Source organism: Plecotus auritus (assembly GCF_963455305.1).
Source record: "Plecotus auritus genome assembly, chromosome: 12".
Lineage (NCBI taxonomy): Eukaryota > Metazoa > Chordata > Mammalia > Chiroptera > Vespertilionidae > Plecotus > Plecotus auritus.
The window spans coordinates 27036573-27055527 of NC_137778.1; the positions used below are offsets into that span (position 1 = coordinate 27036573).

Here is an 18955-nt window from a genome sequence, read left to right on the forward strand (position 1 = left end):
AGTGATATTTAAAATCTAGTATGTGTGTGGTGAAGGCCTGGGGGGTGGGGTATGGTGGAGGGGGGTCAATGGGGAAAGAGGGGGACATCTGTAACACTTTCAACAATAAAGATCAATTTTTTCAAAATCTGTATATGTGGACGAAATGGGGCCACATGCTAACCAGACTAGCTCAGAGAAGGCCCGCATGGCGGCTTTGCAAACCCAGAGACCTAAAGTAACCACAAAGGGTGGTCTGAAATTAAAGCTTTAACTAAAAACTGTTTATGATGGATAATTATGCCCTGGGCCAGTATCGTCCCTGACAAAGATCAATCTTTACCTTAACTGAGGCTATTGTCTTTTTGCATCCATGATAACATATCTTTGAAATGTCAAAGTAATTTTCCTTTCTGGACCCCTCAAAGCACAGGCCACAAATCCCCTCATTGTCATTGAGTTAATTGTTGACTGTTAACTATCCTATACCCAACTATGTAAAAGAAGTATGTGTCTATCATTTTATCCAATCCCAGAGGCTTCCCCCACCCCTTCCCAATCTATCATCAATGGATTTCATGTAACCCACAAATGTCTCCTCTTTTGATTGTAACGTATAAAAAAAGGTGTAAAGCCATCAACTTCCCAAAGCGTTATCTCAATCTCTTTAGATTTTGGTTCCTGGCAACTGTCCACAATTTGGTTCAAATAAACTCACAAAAATTTTTCACAGGTTTGAATTTTTTTTTTTTATATTGACATATTTTACAAAAAAGCTCACAGATTGCCAATTTTGCCAAATTCAATTAAATGAGAATTACATTTCTGGCCACGATGGACTTCTAAATATCCACCCAGGCTGTGTTTATATCCTTTTTCCTTATTCTTTGGCTGAGAGTTTAGGTCCTCTGGAAAATACAGTGCAAATACAGTACAATGTCCCACTGATTTAAAAATTTAACATTAAAAAGCGCAACTCATTTCCAGGTGAAAATACTGTACACACTCCACAAATGTCTTCTTGAACAAGTAAAGGAAGCATGTCTACTAAGTAATAATAGTTATCATGTACAAATATAAAAAGTAAATAGCTTCTTTGTAAATCATTTTCTTTGGTTTCTGGGATTCTGCAGCTTGCGATCTCCTTTTTTTTCTACCCCTCTATACAAATGCTGCTGCCACCACTCTCTCTCTCTGTGCTTTCACCTTTGGCCATCTCATCTACTATTCATTCTTCAGTAAGGATAATTCCCAAAACTTTCTTTCAAGCTACAATTTTAAGACATACATTTTTAATTGTCTATAGAATAAAACATCTTGACTTAAAGTTTTTGAGAGAACTACACACTCAAAATGTTGAATTCCCATTCACTCAAACAAACATTACCCAGTGCCTACTATATTATACTAGAGGCCCAGTGCATGAAATTCATGCACGGGGGGGGGGGGGGTGTCCCTCAGCCCAGCCTGCACCCTCTCCAATCTGGGACCCCTCAAGGGATGTCCAACTGCCCATTTAGGCTCAATCCCAGTGGGACATCCCTCTCACAATCCAGGATTGCTGGCTTCCAACCGTTCGCCTGCCTGCCTGCCAGGTGACCACTAACTGCCCTCCCCTGCCGGCCTGGTCACCCCTAACTGCTCTCCTCTGCTAGCCTGGTCACCCCTAACTGCCCTCCCCTGCAGGCCTGGTCACCCCCCAACTGCCCTCCCCTGCAGGCCTGGTCACCCCCCAACTGCCCTCCCCTGCAGGCCTGGTTCCCCCCCAACTGCCTAGCCCTGAAGGCCTGGTCCCCTCTCAACTGTCCTCCCCTGCAGGCCTGGTCACCCCTAACTGCCCTCCCTTGCCAGCCTGGTTGCCACTAACTGCCCTCCCCTGCAGGCCTGGTCGCCCCTAACTGCCCTCCCCTGCTGGCCTGGTTGCCCCCAACTGCCCTCCCCTATTGGCCTGGTCACCCCCAACTGCCCTCCCCTGCAGGCCTGGTCCCCCCCAACTGTCCTCCCCTGCCGGCCATCTTGTGTCCACATGGGGGCGGCCATCTTGTGTGTTGGAGTAATGGTCAATTTGCATATTACTCTTTTATTAGATAAGACTAGTAGCCCTGCGCACGAATCTGTGCACCAGTAGCTCACCAGTAGCTGGTTGCCGCCCTCCAGTAGCTCTCAGCTCGCTGCCCCACCCTCCTGCTGAGGTAAGGACCATTTGCATATTACATCTTTATTATATAGGATTATCTTAGCAGACACTAATAGAAACAAATGAAAGAGGCATGCTGTCCTCATCAACAGAGTGGAGGTAACAGTTTGGTAATATGAGAAGGCTGAAAAAGGTTTGCAAAGAACTGGGCGGAAATCCCACTAGGACAGTGGTTGGCAAACTGCGGCTCGCGAGCCACATGCAGCTCTTTGGCCCCTTGAGTGTGGCTCTTCCACAAAATACTACGTGCGGGGGCGCACATACAGTGCGATTGAAACTTCGTGGCCCATGCACAGAAGTTGGTTTTCGGCTCTCAAAAGAAATTTCAATCGTTGTACTGTTGATATTTGGCTCTGTTGACTAATGAGTTTGCCGACCACTGCACTAGGAAAACCAGGTATTGAACAAGCAGTACTGAAATCCCAGCAGAAGCTGGAGGGCAGAGTATTTAGTATTCTGCAGTCTGTGTGGTTGGAGAACTTCTTGATGTCCGGCGGGGGAGTGGTGGGAAGCACACAGCAGCTGGACTGAATAAGGAGAGCTGTACCAGACAGGTGTGAAGAAAAGCAAGGGAGATGAGGATACTGCCAGGAGATTGGTCAGAGGAACATTCCCGGGAGGTCTAAGCCAGAGTGTGAAGAGAAAAGTTGGAAGAGAATAAAGAGGAGAGCAGAAAGGACTGGCAATTTCAAAAAGGATGAATAAAAGTTCTAACAGGAGTAATTACTGGATGTTTATTGAGTCAAGCTTCTATGGATTGCTTTATTCACTTCTTATGTGTAATAGGAGAAAATGGACTATGTGAGAAAAGTGGAGGCATGGGAACTTGGATTTGAATTTAAGGTTCCAGGTGATGACAGGGCTTACACATACTATATGTGACTAAGTACACATGCATATGGCATATGTACATGTACACAGAGAATATGGTAAACTACCAACAATCAGGGAATAGGGATGAAGGAACATGGGAATTCTTTACACAAGTTTTACAATTTTTCTATAAGATTAAAATTATTCAAAAAGAAAAAGTTTCTTTTTAAAAAAGTTTATCTGCTCTCCCAAACATGTTACTTTTCCCAACTTCACAGAGCCATTTTCCCTGACCTTGACTGGAATTGAACACAGGACCCTTCGATTGGCAGGCCAACGCTCTACTCACTGAGCTAAACCAGCTAGGGCTCTCCCACTTGATTTTAAACACATTCATTAATCAAAGTACTAGTCTTTATACACTCCTTAAATAAATCCAACACAAATGAGAATTATAGAATATTTGAGCTTGAACATTGTTTTATACTTAAAAGTAATGTGGCCAGTGTAGCTAATATATTGGACCCCATCCTTTTCAAAGTGTTTTGTCAAAAACTTGCATGAAGACTTGTCAAGCAGACATCACATGACATATACATCTGAAAGAGTAACATGCATTCAATAACTAAGATTTAGAAAGGTCTTGGAATGCTAGGGAGAAGTAAATTGGACAGAATCATTATACAGCCTTAAATTAAATTTCTTAAGTACAGAATACAAACCCAGTCTGCTAATATGACACAGGAGAACCAATGACAAAATTGTGACAGCAGTGCTTTATAAAATTTGCTACTTGAGTAGAAAGCTAATACACTGATCTGGAATGGTCCAAGTTCCATAAATTTTTGTGGGAGGTTTTCACACTGGATACAAAGGAAAACTTCTTAACTGTTCAATTAATCCATAGGTGTGAACAAGTTATCTAAAAATCATAACATTCTCTAGTTTCACAATTTGACAAATAACCCAAAGAGCTGAGAAATGAAATGATTTGTAATTTTGCTGAGGCACAAAATTTGCATCCAATGCCAAGAGGAATCTGAAAGAAGGGTATAAATTTCTAGGACATAAACACTTTCCTCCCTATCTCTCTTGCTATACCCCCCTCCCCAAGGGTTTGTTTTATTTTTTAGAGATATATGACTGATAACTGTTACTTTAAAACACACAACACACTATTAGTTAAAACACTAATAAGAAAACCAAATCCCTCAAAGGGAAGGGGGTAGAAGGGTGGGTGGGTAGGAAGTGATCAACCAAAGAACTTGTATGCATATGTACATGCATAACCCATGGACACAGACAACAGGGTGGTGAAGGTCTGGGGGGGGGGGGTGGTGGTGGGTTAGAAGAGGTCAATGGGTGAAAAAAGGGGACATATGTAATACTTTCAACAATAAATATTAAAAAAACAAACAAAAAACAAGCCAAATCCTAGTGCAGATGATGGAAGTAAAGAGAAAGTGAGGAGGTTTGAGTGCTATTATAACGTTCAAATATCTGGAAATTTGGAAGCTCTTAAGTAAGATATGAATGTTAAGGGTTGACTATAGTAACCTCCTGGTCACCAGATGCATTCAAGCAAAGTTAAGATAAGCCTCTGTCAGAAATATATATATAAAAAGCCAGTGCCCGTGATGACCAAACGACCGGTCACAATGAGGTGCATTGAACACCTCTCCGTCCCTCCCCTGCGGCCCACAGGCTCCTATCACAGCAAGGCAGGCAGGTGGGTGGGGCTGCGAGCATGGCGGGCAGGTAGGTGGGACTACAAGCAGCGGCAGGCTACCGCATGCGATTTCACACACTGGGCCTCTAGTCCTATATAATAATCCTATATAATAAAAGGGCAATAGGCAAATCGACCGAATGGCAGAATGACTGGTAGCTATGACACACACTGACCACCAGGGGGCAGATGCTCAATGCAGGAGCTGCCCCTGGTGGTCAGAGCACAGCAGTGGTGGCTGTCAGTCAGACATCCCCTGAGAGCTCCCCGACTGCGAAAGGGCGGACGCTGGGCTGAGGGACACACCCCCCCCCTCCAGTGCATGAATGTTGTGCACTGGGCCTCTAGTTTTCAAGATAATTCTTGCTTTGGGTAAGAGGTTGAAATGGTTAACTTCTAAGGTCACTTCCATTTCTAACTGTTATAATCAATCACTTAGTAATTCTGAAGTTAGTGACATCACATATTTTTAAGATCACATTTTCCCAGCTGGTGTGGTTCAGTTGGTTGAGCATAATCCCTCATTCCTAAAGGTTGTTGAGTTCAATTCCCAGTCAGGGCACATGCCCAGGTTGCAGGCTCTCGATCCCCAGTGGGGGTCATGCAGGAGGCAGCTGATCAATGATTCTCTCTTTCCCTTCCTCTCTAAAATTCAAAAGCTATACGGAAACACATTTAATCTATGCAAAAATGCTCTGATAGGGGAAACAGGTATTATCCTTACTTCACAGATGAATATATTTAACACCCCAGGAAGCCAAGTCACTTGCCCCCAAAGTTAACAGCTGACTAAACTTAGGTTTTTCAACTCCTAATCTAGAGCTCATTTTGAGTATTCAATACACCTAAAAACCAAAGGTCTCACTACTTAGCCCTCCTTGCTTAACCTTTCATCCTCATTTGACCTAAATTCTTTTAGGGTCACCAAGGATTTCTAAGCCAAATCCAAAGGCCATTTCTCATACGTTATTCTGAACTCTGCTACATTTGGCTAATAATCCCATTTTTTCAGATTATTCTCATCCATCCTTATTTCTCCACTGACTTCCTTCTTATTCTCCTCTTCTTGCCATAAATTGTTTCAAGCATACTGTTACATTTGTCTAAATCAAACCACTCCACTTTGCAGCCCATCATGGAAATGTTTGCCCCAGTTATGCAGTTAAGGCTCTAATTTATATCTGTATTCCCGTAATGCTGCCATTTCCTGTTTGATGAATCTATTTCTTTCTAGGCTTAATCACTTCTGGCCTTCATCAATTCCAACAGTTGCTTGAGCCTATCCAGCCAGCACTCACTTCTCAGCAGTTACATCGTCCCAAAGGGTGGAATACAAGACTACTGATGGTATATTATAACGATTTTAAGTGGTCTACAGAGGAATATTCAAAGTTATGTTTATTTTAAAACATGTTGGGGGACAAACTGTAAAACCAAATAATCATGTAAATTTGTCTTTTAATTAAAAAACAATTAATTGAATTAAAGAAAGATATTAACAGACATATGGTTTGAAGATAAAGCATAAATTGTGAATGACTTGGTTGAGAAATACTCGCCACTGGGAAATCCATGTAGCATAGAAATTAAGCACTTGGACTCTGGATCAATGATTTGAATACCACTTACTAGCTAAGTAATTTTGAACAAATTATTTAAATCTCTTTAAATCCCACATATATAGTGGGAATAAAATAATCCACCTCCTAGGCTTACTATATGGATTGAAAGAGATAATGTACAAAATGTTGTTAGCTCAGTGCATGGCATGGTAAGTGCTCAACAAATATTAATATTTACAATTATTCTTGATCTCTTCTGGCCATCATGCCTTCACTTGTAATCAACTGGGCACTCAATGTATACTATAGGCAATTTTCCACATATGGATTTTCTGCCCCAAATTTCCCTTACCTATTTGTATAACCCTTATTTTTATCTTCTGGTATGAATAATAATATAATAAAATATCACACAATACCTTTTATTATTCATAACCCTTAAGACTGAATAACTTGGCAGTGGGACCCAAAAGCTATTTTCCTCTGATTCACTGGGCCTTATAAAATTAAAAGAATCTCTGATGCAAAAATAAAAAGAAATCTCACGATGCACAGTACATAACATATTTGAAAGCTCTGCTACTATTCTCATGGGTACATAAAGGGGGAAAAATGACAGGGTATTCTTTTGCTCCACTAAAACATTCATCCACTGAACCTCAGTTGTGGGTCTATTGTTCTGTTTCCTAATCTCATTCATCCAATGACTTATAATAAACTCTAGGTATATGCCAACCACTATACAATGTGATGGGGACACAGAAACAGTGTAGAAATGGAAAACAGATCAGTACTGGAATACAAACAAGTAAACAGAAAATTACCCGATACAATGCTATATAAATAATACCCATTAGTGTTTTCAATACTTAGCTATGCTCCATAAATGCTGATTAGACTCCATCCTTCTTTAATGCAGAGCACCAGCAGCACCATAGAGGTGAGTGTATATTACACTACATTGACAGTAATTGTTCTGTTATTTTGTGTTTAGACTCTAGGTATCTGCTAACCATATCAAAGTTTCTGTCTCCCAACTAGACAAGTGTTGAAACTCAGTAACAGCCCTGGTTTAATCTGATTTGTGAGCAAGTATGTGCACACACAAGCCTGAAACCATGACTAGCATTTTGTCAAAATAACTACTAGAAATACAACTACTAAAAGATCAGTATATATTTAGCCTTTCTGGAGGTTGGTAAAAAAACACACAATAGAAAATTTACTGAAGTTAACCTCTCTAGAGAATACTTTTACCCACAAAGATGTCCTGGCTGATGCATCAATTGCAATACTGAGAAATTTAAAATGTGAAGACTTCTAAGCAACAGTTAACAGACTGAGATAAGCTTTCTTTGTGTTACCCTATTTATAAGGTGACAAGTCTCGATTTACTGAAAGTGTATTAGGTATAACTCAAGTCAGACGATTTTTAAATCTTGTACACTGGAAGAGTAGGGTTCTGTACCAATTTGTGTAACAAATATCAATGATCAGTTCTTACACAAATATGGTATAAATATTTGTACAAGTTACCCAACTAACTTATAAATTGAAGTAGTGTTTGGGGGTGGGAGGAAACCACTCAGAGGGAAAGAGGGACATAACAGTATAATCTTCAAAGACATTTTACCAGTAAGAAAGGTGAGATGGAGTAGAGTTAGGCAGAGACAGAGGCAGGAATAAGCCAGGACTTCTGTATTTCAGCTATGGGTAATATACTGATTCCAGGGTTACCGAATATACAGCATGAAGAAGAAATCTTTAAGAAACAAAATCCAGTATGGAAGTGTGAAGAAACAGCCTTAAGAAAGAAAAAGAGGACATGAAATCTATTTCTTCAACTTTCCAAAGAATATTTACTCCATTCTGAGAAAATGTAGATTACTTACTGCTTGGAAGAGAGTATTTTCTATCAATATTCTGCCACTCACCCTCCACTACTTTTGACCTTTTACTGGGTACTGAGCACAGTCATAAACCCTCTACATACATTATCTTTTGTAATCCTACAGCAAGCCCTCCAGGGAGGTACTGTTATTACCATCACCATTTCCATTTTAAAGATGAAGAAATATTTTATCAGTAAGAGTCCAGAAACCTAAAAATTGTATCTGCCATACTGTAGTTAGTTTTACTGGACTGTCCTTGAAATAAAAAAAGGTACAAAAATTAGCTTGCACCCCATCCCTAAAGTAGCTATAATCCATTTTTTACACTTATACTTAAGTCAAACAGAAGAAACTAGATTAATAATGCTGTATTAATTTTCACAGTTCATAAAACTATAAGGCAGGGAGGCAGTTTGATGGTTTAGGATCCCCTTGGGTTCAGACAGTCTGGATCTGAATCTATACAGACAGTATCACCAATAACTGCTGTATGACCTTGGTCAAACTGCTTTCATCTCTTAGATTTCATTTTCTCACCTGTAAAATGGGGATGATGACAACAGCACCGCCCTGAAAGGCTTGCTGTAAGATTTAAAAAGGTAACGTGTATAAAGATAAAGGGCTGATTACTGTGCTCAGTACACAAAAAGGTCAACTAACGGTGGAAGGCAGAGCAGCCACATATATAAGCTCATCAGACCAAAACAGACAAAATAAAAAGCCTGTGTTCTGAAAATCCTCTTATAGAAAAGGAGAGGCTTACTATTTGACGATATGCTTAAAATAAAACTCAAATTAACCTATGCCTAATTGTTTTTAGTGGATCAATGCATTGGAGTTGGGTCAGAAAAGATGCTGCAGTGCATCTGAGACACACACCTAAAAATGGCTCCAGTCGGAGCAGCATCTTAATTACCAATAGAGAAGGTTAAATCTACTTTTAACCAATGCCGGAGGTAGGCTTGGTGGGCGCTTACGTATCACACTATCCTTTCTATCTGCAGGAAAATAAGCTATCGAGCACTTAATCAAGGATCCTGATGCTTCTAGTGCATTCCAAACGAAATCTTACAGCAGGGCAGCCTCGGTACAATTTCAAGTACCCTAGTGGGTAAGAATCTGAGCCTTCGCTCATAGATCAGCCAATGCGGAAATCCGGGTAGCTCCAGAAGCCAGCACACAAGCAGGTAGGGTATCTCCAAAAAAATATCTCAAATCAAGTCAAAACAAATACACATCCCTTTACAGGAATTTGACGCATTCCTCTCACGCAGAGAATTTATCAGTGATCCTATTGGCTCTCCTGCCCCTTTCTTCAAGTCCCATAATGGGGGCCTTGATCCTAACACCGATAACTCTGATGGTATCTCCAAGTGGGGAGCTGCAGAGTGGAACTGGCCACGCAGGTCAGCGGATGGAGGCCTAGGCTGCGAAAGCCTACGCGAACCTTCCGCTGGAGTTGGGGCAGCGCGTCCCTAGCGAAAGGAGGGTTGGTCCCGATTCCCCAGCGCGCCTCTCCCCGACTCAGGGCTGTAACTCGGTCTCCCGCACCCCGCTTCTTGCAATTCCACCCGCACTGCACACGCACCAGAGACGGTCAGGAAAGGCCCTGGAGGAGCCTGGAGCTGTTTGGGGGGACGCACGCCTTACGCAGGCGAGATCGCGACCCTCGCCCATCCAGCAGGATGGAAACCCCCTTCGCCTCCCGGCCGCGCGCGCCGTTCCCCCGCCGGGCCGAACTGGGGCGGGTGGGAGAGGCCGACGGATCCGGAATTCCCGCTGCAGACCACATGGGGCGGGTCTGACTCCGTTTTCTCACTCCCGATCAGGAGGCCGCGACTTCGCGAGGCACGGAGAGGGTGGTCGCCGCAGAGAAGGGAGGGAATGCCCGGAACCCAGGCCCTCTCCACGCGACTCCCCAGTGTCGGGGCGCTCCCACGCCCGCCCGCCCCGATGGGGCCCGCGTTGATCACGGCTCTTCCGCCCGCGCTGCTTTCCTTACCGGCCAGGGTGTCGAGCCGAGTGTGTGTGTGCACTTCGAGGGTCCCCGCGAGCTCTGATCCAAGCAGGTGGCTGAAGGACCACCCGACTGGCAGAGCCGCAGCTGCGGATGGACAAACCGCCAAAGCACTTTCGCTGCCGCCCGAGAGGGAGAGAGCGAGCGAGAAAAAGAAGCAAGATGGCGGCTAGCCAGCCCCTACGTATGACGTCATGCCGCGGCGTACGTAAGGCAATCTCCGCAGGACCGCCCTCGGCGCACAGACGGCCGGACCACGTGAAGCCTCCGTGGCGGCGCAACCCCGGCGGAAGGCGACGTCGCCACCTGCTGGACGGAGGGACTTTTAAGTAGACCATGGATATGCCTCACGGAAGAGAGCGCTCTTGTAGGTGGTGGTGATGTTTGTGAAATCCTTCACAACAGTTTGGCAGTATGTATCAAAATTAAACTAGGAGTCATCTTTAATCTTGATACTTGACAATATCTTGATATTTTTTCAGAAAGGTACATATTCAGTGTTCTTAATACCAAAACCTGCCCTTGATAAAGACATAGATAAATGCATTGTAAAACGTCCATATTATGTAATATTTTTGAAACCATTAAATTCAGAATAATATTTAATGACCAGAAAAGTGCTCCTTATGCCATAATGTGCCTGAGCACTATAGAGCGAGTGGCGATGGAGAGAAGTAGACAGGTTTGGTATATATTTTGGAGCTAGGATACACTTTCTTGTATGAGCTGATCGCTTCTAAATGGGTGGTGGGGAGTGTGAATTGAAGAGTCAATGACAAACGTGTAGATTAATGGCTAGAACAGCTGGGTGGATGACATTGATAGAGACTATGGAGATGGGAGAGGAAAGGAAAACAATTTGGTTGGTAGAGCAATAAAAATTAAATATTAAAAAAAGGAAGAATTAAAATTTGGACATGTTAAATCTGAGATGTTCATGCAATGTCCAACTGTAGGTTCAGTATGTCCGTAACATGCATGTCTAGAGCTCAGGGGAGTTGGTATTGGAGACAGAGATTTCGGCTCTATAGACATGTGTTTAAAAATGGTGGGAAATGATAAATTCTCAGAGACAGAGTGGGGAAAAAAGAAAAAAGGGCCAGACCTAAAGAACAACAACATTGAGAGGTTAGGTGCAGGTAGAGCGCTTAGCAACAAACATGAAGGAGAAACCAGAGAACTGGAAACCCCAAAGAGGATGATGTCACAAAAGCCAGTAGAGGAGAGTTTTACAAGGTGTGAGCAATCAACTATGCTCAATGCTGCTGAGAGGTCAATCCTGCGAAGAAGGAGCCACAAGTGCCCATTGTGTTTGGCAATGTGGAGGTCGGTCACTGGTATCTTTGGCAAGAAACTTTGGTGGATCCGTGAGGTCAGAAAGCCATATGATAGTGAGCAAAATAGATGTTGAGAAACGGAAGACTGGATAAACAAGTCTTTCCAGATTGGAAGTTGTTCTAGAGAAACAAAGTAGTGCCTGGAGGGAAGGTGGACTAAAGAGGGACATTCTAAAGTATTAGAGAGAGTAGATCATGTTTATATGATGATGAGAATAATCCCAAAGAAGGAGGTGGGCAGCAATAACGTAGCAGAGAGATGGTACCTAAAGGAGGCAAGTCCATGGGAAGGTGGGAGGGTGAAAACAGAGCTGATCCAGGATGCACCTTTGAAGGAGAAAGAGGTACAACTCTAGGGACGTTTGATGATATTTGACGGTGGGGACACTGACGGCTTCTCTTTTCTCAGGGAGGTAGGGGACAAGGTATTCTGCTGGGAGGGCTGAGTGTGTGTGAGGAGGAGAGGCTCCAAAAGTTACCTCAGTGAGTGAAAAAGCAAACCTAGTGTGAGGAGCCCTGTAGGACTGGCACGCTCTGCAGAGAGCACTTTGGAAGCCTGTGATTATGGATGTAAACTATGCGGTTCATTTTACTTATATGATTTCTCCAGCAGTGGTCAGCTCTTTGATACAGCTATAGAGAAGACAGATAGTAAGATTCCTCCGTGCCGGGTTTTTCCAGGCAAGTTTAATGTGAAGAGGTGAGGGCATCTGTAAGTGAGAGACAATAATTATAATATTGTGTTTAAACATATGGTATATGTGTAGAAAACGGTAACCGTGTCTATTTTATGTATTATCTATGGTATATATTTTTTCTACTACCATTTATACCCCCTATACCCTCTTCCACCTTCTCTGCCCCCACCTAGGAATCACCACACTGTTGTCCATGTTCTATGGTATATTTTAAATCCGAAGACGTCCTGCCACTTCTTTTGGCCGGAACTGTCTTCCCCATCGATACGGTTGTAGAATTGTCACTGTAGCGATGTTAGAATAAATAAAATAATAAACAGAGGTAAATCACAGGCACTCCTCCCGCCACCCCCATATCAGTGGTCTTTTGAAATAGAAAAGCGTGGCTGCTTTAGGGTCATTGGCAGGGGGAATGCCTACTGACTGTCGCCAAGAGCACAGGGAAGCGTTACTTTGGTCAATTTTCCACAGCCCTCCAGGATCCAGTCTAGGTTGTCTTAGTCTCAGAAATATCTTCCTTTAGCATGCCGAGCAGCTCCAGCATTCAGATGAGCTTACATTAATCAAGGTCATGAAACAATACATGTTAATACAACCAGAATATTCATTGATTAATTTCCAAGAGCTATCATTTATATACCTGAATATTGAAGACTGAAAAGTCAGTGCATTTTCTATATAAACTTCCAGGAAACCAAAGGCATTAATCAGAAGCTTACTTGATGAGCACAGATTTGGAAGGAGTGGAGATATGTGGTATAGCTTGTTCCTGATTCATCTGTCTCTATGACAGGATGACTTTGTCCCAAAGATAGAAATACTCAACATTCCACATTGATCTCCGATACAATAGGGACATCGTGCTGTGCTGTTGACTCAGGCTCCCTCTCTCCTTGATAGCACTGGTCCATGGTGCCCCTGTGTGCTCCTTTCTCTGTTTCCATGGCTACCCAAACCTCTTACTAATATTCTTTCAATAAAAAATCAACTTACAGTCAAGCCAGGCCAGTTTGTGTGTGAAAGATGACTTGGCTTGCTTGTGCTCTTATCCATTGCCTGTGATCTTAAAGTTCAGCTCTCAGAGAGCAGTCTTATTTCCCTTATTTCCAATATCTTCAGGAAAATCTATAGGTATTGGTACAAATTCCAAAGCCAAATAATATTCTTCTTTTAAAATTTACTTTGTTTTGGCTTATTCACTCCTCTCCTAATACTCCTTCAGTGTGAATAAATTTGTCATAACAAAATATTTTCATGACATATTGAATGAAAACTTGTCATTTAATTCCCAGTTCTGCTTTTTAAACAATAATTTTAGGGTAACATTATCAAATTGCTAATTGAGGATATAAAATCAGGCAAACTAGTTTCTTACTGAAAACAAGTGGATTCTCCAAATAGCATGACCTATCTCCTTTGTCATTGCCCAGCCTTATTAAGCTAATGGTTTTATTGAATTTCTACCCTTCTCATTGGGATTGGCTCTATAAACCTGTAGGCACTGAAGATTTATGGGATATAGGTTTCCCCAGTAGCCGAAATTAGAGTGTTTCTGTGAAACTTTTCATAAGCCAAAATGGTGTAAAGCAAGAAAGCAATTACCATTCATTTACATGGAAAAATCTTTTGGAGTGTTCCCCAAAAACATCCTGCTAAATCAAATGTGCTTAATTATGTCCAGTTTTACATTAAGCTAACACCCTTACCAGCTCTCTTGCACTTTTCTGATACCTTAGGTCTCATCTTCCTAACGGATGTACAGAGTCACCGGAGATAAAGCACACATGCTCACAGACTCGGTCAGAGCCCTGGCGGCTTTGGACTGAGTAGCTGAGTGTGGTTCCTGAGAAGGAGCTCGGCAGGGCCCCTCTCACTGTTCAGGTGTGCACTGCTTCTATAAGCCTCCCTGTCAAACATTTGGCAGAACACTATTTTCACTTTGCCCTTTTACATAAAAGTGAAAATCCTCTTCAGATTTCTCTGGGTCAGCAAAAAGAGATACTAATGGAGGTCTTTCATGAAAGCAAAGTGGTGTAATGTGAATTTTCAAAAAGCAGGGGAGACCTGTATTAGGTGAAAAATAAAAGAATCAATGAAGGCATCATGCGTTATTACTTGCAATGTTTCTTAAAGGTTTAGGTGCATGTGACAATTTTGGTTTCTTTTCACCAGTGGTCCAGCAAATCATACTTAATAAAATTGAAACATTATAAGCCTGATGTAATGAATACTGTAATACCCAAATACTGTATGAAAATGTAATCTTATTTATGAATGTCAACAGATATTATAACTTTGCTAATAAAGATAAGAAAATTATTGCCAGTGCTTTGAAAAATTATCTTGGCCAACTTTAGAAGGTTATATAGTAAATAAATTATATATTATATGTGTTATATATAAAATATTATATTATCGGTGTAAAGTAGGATAACTTTCTGTAATTTATCACTCCATTATCAATTAGCTCAATAAACCCTTTTTTATAATGAAATAAAAGGTACATTTGGGGCAAAATGTTATTTTTCACAAGTCATATGTTAATGCGACCCCAAATTTCCCCAGAATTTTCTTAGCTGTGAGGAGAAATCAAGTTCTTGGAACAATGGCTCCAAGTCAAGAGGGTGTAAGAAGGGAGGGGTAAAGAGAGGAGATGGATAAAACAGACTTGCAGACTCACAGCTCTGCCTGAGGCTGGAAGTTCACATGAGACAGGAAGTGAGTAATGAAAAAGGTCAAGAGACCAAAGGGTAAGGGAGTGGGTCTAGGGAATGCAGAGCAGAAAAGGTGATGAAGGAAATTAGCCAGGTGGTAACTGAAGATACAAAATAGGTGATTTCTTAACTTTTCAGGTCAGAAAATAGATATTGCTAAGAGATATAAATCCTGCCCAATAATTATCTCTAAAATTGTTACTTTGGCTGCTGTCTGTAGCATTAAAGTTTAAGACACTTTATTTTTTTTGCTGCACAATCAACTGTATATGCATGTATAAATGAAACCACCCAGTTTCAAATGTTTTATTACTCCATAGTAATTAAGAGAAGTAAGGCTGATAGTACATTTTTTTTTTATGGCAGTGGGACAGGGTATTTTGAATAACTCCAATGGAAAAGAGAATGTCATATATTACAGAGAATCAGTAGTCCATGCCTGGTTCAGATTTTGTTTCTTTAGAGTCTCCATTCTTATTTCTGCTGGGGTTAATTAAAAGTCACTTCAGAAATATTTCTTTGAGTCTCAGTGATATAATTACTTCAAATGGGAATTAGTAGTATAATACTCTACGGATGGGACCATTGGTAACTTCGTAGGGCATAGTCTTGATTGGAAGAAGAGAGAAGAGAAATAGTGACTGAAAAAGAATTGAGGAAAGCTTCTCAAAGTACTTAACAGCCTGGGTAAACTGCAGTGAAATGAAACTCTCATTTCAATATCCAGTATTACCTATAGGAAACTTGTAATTGCAAAGTCTTAATCATTATCCTATCTAATAAAGAGGGAATATGCTAATTGACCATCACTCCATCACAAAGATGGCTGCACCCACAGATGAGGCCAAGTTCCCATAAGGAGCCTTAATGAGCAATCAGCAGGGACCTGAGGCTATGCCCTCCCCGCCCCTGTGGGGCTTGACAGGGGACCTTAAGCCATGTCTCCCACCTGGCAGGGCTTGACAGAGGACCTCAGGCTGCACCCCCCATCTGGCGGGGCTGGATGGGGGAACCTCAAGGTGTACTTCCCGTCCTGGTGCTGGGCTAGGGGACCTCAGGCTGCTCCTCCCACCAGGTGGGGCTTGACAGGGGACTTCAGGCTGCACCCCCCACCCCGGCACCAGGCTGGGGGACCTTCAGGCCACACCCCCCACCCCGGCACCAGGCCGGGGGACCTTCAGGCCGCACCCCCCCGCCCCAGCACCAGGCCAGGGGACCTGAGGCTGCACCCCCCTGCCTGGCTGGGCTTGACAGGGGACCTCAGGCCGTGCCCCCCACCCAGCGGGGCTTGACGGGGACCTCAAGGTGCACCTCCAGTGCTGGGTTGGGGAAATTGGGCCACGCCCCTGCCCAGTAGGGCTTGACGGGAGACCTGAGGCTGTGCCCCCTGGCTGTGTGGCTTGACAGGGGGCCTGAGGCTGTACCTCGCCCCCCCCCCCCGCCTGGTGGGGCTTGACGGGGGACCTCAAGGCATGCCCCCCGCCCCGGTCTGGGCTGGGGGACCTCAGGCCACGCCCCCCATCCAGGCACCAGGCCAGGGGACCTGAGGCTATGCCCCCTGCCCGGCAGGGCTTGACAAGGGTGGGACTGGCTGGGTCTGGACCTAGCCCAATGTGGGGGGGCCGGCTGGGTCTGGTTCTCACACGATTTTGAGGTGCATGTGGGTCAGCGAGGACTTGACTCTGGGTCCCGTGGTGAGCCTCAGACTCTGATAGGAGGAAGGTTTTCATATATATTTTACTAATTTTCTTTCATCTCTGACACTTCTATTATAGAGAAAGGGCAAATAGCAATATTAAATTATTTCCTCTAATTAATCCCCTTTTAATGTGCATGAATTTCATGCACCAGGTCACTAGTAATGTTAATAAAATAGTGCCACCATGCCCAGCCAGCATGGCTCAGTGGTTGAGTGTCAACCTATATGACCCAGGAGGTCACAGTTTGATTCCTGGTCAGGGCATATGCAGGGTTGTGGGCTTGATCCCCAGTGTGGGGTGTGCAGGAGGCAGCCAATCAGTGATTCTCTCTCATCATTGATGTTTCTATCTCTCTCTCCCTCTCCCCTACTCTCTGAAATCAATAAAAATATATTTTTAAAAAATAGTGCCACCTGTTAGGCTCCATGTGACCAGGCCACCTACTCTACCTTGAGAAGATGCTGGTAGGGCAATGAGTCATCCCAGTTTGCAGGAGACTGTGATGCCTCCTATGACTCAGGAACTTTCTTAGTCCAGGGCAAAATGGGATAGTTGGTCATCCTATCTGGCCACAATGAAGTGGAGACATGGATCTTAGTTTCAAGCTTCTTCTACTTTAAAATTTCCTTTTGATCTCTGCTACCTGCCTGTCAAGATGCCCTTGATGAGACCACTAATAGGAAGGGTTCTTTGTCTGATACTAGAGAAGGTCTCTTAATCTTGAGGAACTAGAAAACTGAGAATCTGGGCCCGAGGAGCCCCTGGCAGCAGTTGGACACGTTGTTGTGGTTCCTACCTGGCTATTATTGCTGCATTAACTCCTTCCACCCCTTCATAGCTTCAAGTTAGCAAATGCTCACTGAGGCCAGCACTGCGCTAGGTCCTCTGCACATGTCATTTTACACGGCAAACTGCAATACAGATACTAAAACTGAGGCTCAAAGAGGACAAGTGAGTTGCTTTGAACTCACAATGCAAGTTGGTGATTGAGCTGGTGTTTGAGTGGAGGTCTAACTTCAAACCCAGCTGAGGCCCTCATCTCACTGCTGCATCTGTGAGTATCTGTGCAGGCAGAGAGAGGGAGAGATAAAATGCTAATTTCACTTCCAGGCTGACTATACCTACAGAAAAATCTCCATTTGGCTCTGCTTTCAAGAATACCCAGCTGTGCTCAGCATTTCCCCCCTGCACCTGCTGATGCTCATATTTTAGACAATGGGGTAACCCAATCTGTGTCAGAATAACTGTTCATTCTTGGTTTTAACATCATAATTTAAAAGCTTGTAAAGGCTTCTAAGAGTTACCAGCTGGTCTAAATCTTACCTTGTGTACATGTCTTAGATTTGCACCAAAGGAATACTGTGAGTACCTCGAGGGATAGCTTTGATGACATAAGCAAATTGTAGTCATGGGAACATCTTGGAGGCAGTTTGTTAGTGAACTGCTGTCCCAGTGACATAAGGCAATGCTATAGCGACTCCAGAAGAAGCAGTTTGGGATTTTATGGCCACCAGAGAGACTCTCAGGGGGCTTTCTAGAGGGAACAAAAAACATTTGGCTAGTTGCTGGCACATTTGTATTCATTCAACAAATATTTATTGAGCCCCCATTATTATACTCTAGGTGCAGTAGCGAAAGCAGAAGAAAAGATAAAAGATTAAAAAAAAAGTCCCTGAAGTTACTGAGCTTTCATTCTGGTGTGGGAGACAGATAATAAAACAAGTATAAAGGTATTTTCAGCCCTAACCGGTTTGGCTCAGTGGATATAGTGTCGGCGTGCGGAATGAAGGGTCCCGGATTCCATTCCAGTCAAGGGCATGTACCCTGATTGTGGGCACATCCCCAATAGGGGGTGTACAAGAGGCAGCTGATTGATGTTTCTCTCTCATCGATGTTTCTCTCTATCCCTCTCCCTTCCTCTCTGTAAAAAAATCAATAATATATATATATTTTTTAAAAAAGGTATTTTCAGACAGCAGAGTACAAAGCACCAAGTACTTCTAATTAAATCTTTAACAATGATCGATTAAATTTATTACAAAAACCCTTTAGGTTGATAGGTCCAATGGTTTATTCACAATAAATGTGAAGATTTCTTTGTGAAAAGAACTAACAGTATTAGTTAGCAATATGATTAAGTGCAAAACTGGCTAATACAAATTCTAAGAGCCATGACATTTCAGAGAAAACCAATGTTTTCCATGGTTGACAGTTTAGAAGCATCCTCAGACAGGTTTCAAATGTCACCCACAATTTCTTAAATCGGCTTACCACTTGTTCACTTTCTTTGGTGTCTCATGCCTTAAGAAGGGAGTGG

General features: G+C 42.9%; 1 protein-coding gene across 12 annotated transcripts in view; it reads right to left on the reverse strand.

Moving 5' to 3' along the window:
• PRRC2C (proline rich coiled-coil 2C) overlaps positions 1–10395 on the reverse strand; it is an 81846-nt gene extending 71451 nt beyond the window's left edge. For 7 of the 12 annotated variants that reach the window (XM_080647470.1, XM_080647465.1, XM_080647468.1 and 4 more), the window contains exon 1: positions 10175–10377. The gene's annotated coding sequence lies outside the window, so the exon portion shown is untranslated. Of the gene's footprint in view, positions 1–10174 lie in introns of all 12 variants that reach the window. The other 5 variants (XM_080647460.1, XM_080647467.1, XM_080647466.1 and 2 more) reach the window with 3 other exon arrangements.
• Positions 10396–18955: the final 8560 nt, after the last annotated feature.